General features: G+C 46.6%; 1 non-coding gene across 1 annotated transcript; it reads right to left on the reverse strand.

Moving 5' to 3' along the window:
• Window positions 1-911: 911 nt before the first annotated feature.
• On the reverse strand, window positions 912-1,101 carry LOC140275950 (U2 spliceosomal RNA). The gene has a single exon (XR_011908649.1). It is a non-coding gene; the product is annotated as a U2 spliceosomal RNA (small nuclear RNA).
• Between the last annotated feature and the right edge of the window lie 231 nt (window positions 1,102-1,332).

Below are 1,332 nucleotides of genomic sequence, written 5' to 3' on the forward strand. Positions count from 1 at the left end.
CCCTCTTTTGATGGTGTATGTTCGGGCATTCGCACCTTTTCTTACCCGCTTTTTACAAACTATGGTCGTACATTCAAACCTTCTTGTAGCCGAAAACCTCCACTCCCTCTTTTGATCATACTTTGTCGGGCATTCGCACCTTTTCTTACCCGCTTTTTACAAACTATGCTCGGACATTCAAACCTTCTTCTAGCCAAACACATCCACTCCTGCTTTTGTTGATGTATGGTTGGGCATTCAAACCTACTTGTTGCCCGCTTTTCATTAATTATGGGTGGACATTCACACCTTGTCGCAGCCAAACACCTCCGCTCCCTGTTTTGATCATGTATGGTTGGACATTCGCACCTTTTCTCACCCGCTTTTTGCAAACTATGGTCGGCCATTCACAGCTTCCTCTCCACCATACTTGTATGGTGGGATATTCACACCTACTTGCATCCGAAGACCTCCGCCCCCACTTTTGTTGATATTTAGTCGGTCATTCACACCTTACCCGTTTTCTTGCCGCCAAACACCTCTGATCTCGCTTTTGATGATGTAAGATTGGGCATTCAGACCTTGCTTCACCTGCTTTTCACCAAATATAGTCGGACATTCACACCTTCTTGCAGCCGAACACTTCCGCTCCACCTTTTAGTTTTCTATGGGGCATTCACACCTTTTTTTACACCGCATTTTATAAAAACACCACAGGAACACCGTATTGAGGCTTTGTTCTGACCGCTCATTCGGTGTCGCGTTTCTTTCAAGCAATTCTCCTGGTTAGCCCGCACTCGGCTCGCTCCCAGAGCCGTGTTAAAGTCTTCTTCGCATTCACTCTCTTTTATCAGCAGATTAAAAGAAAGTTTCATCTTAGGCTCCCTGAAACTTCCATCCTGCACCGCTGTTTGCTTTTTCACAAGAGCAGAGGAGAGCGCACCGTTCCCAGCGGCACTGCAGTACCGGGTCGATGCTTGGAGTGAACGGAGCAAGCTCCTTTTTCAACTCCTATTGATAAAAATCCATTTAATATGTAGTCTCGCATAGAGGACATATCAGACATTAAACTGATAAGAACAGATACTACACTTGATCTTAGCCAAAAGGCAGAGAAGCGATAACTGTCCACTGGTTCACGTCCGAGGGCCCTTCCTGGCACAATGCGCACTTGTAGCGGTGTTCTTTTTATGGCCATAGTGTCACTTTGCACCTCCGCCCACCCGCTGCACTGAGCACTCTTCAGCCCTTTTAAATGGTATAACTTTACACTACCACACGCTCCAGCGAGCACCATTCAAGCAACAACTTTGCACTCCAGCTTCGAACATCGGCACAGTCGCAACAAGTAAG

The sequence above is a fragment of the Leuresthes tenuis genome, unplaced genomic scaffold (assembly GCF_036924035.1).
Source record: "Leuresthes tenuis unplaced genomic scaffold, fLeuTen1.0.hap1 SCAF_18, whole genome shotgun sequence".
Lineage (NCBI taxonomy): Eukaryota > Metazoa > Chordata > Actinopteri > Atheriniformes > Atherinopsidae > Leuresthes > Leuresthes tenuis.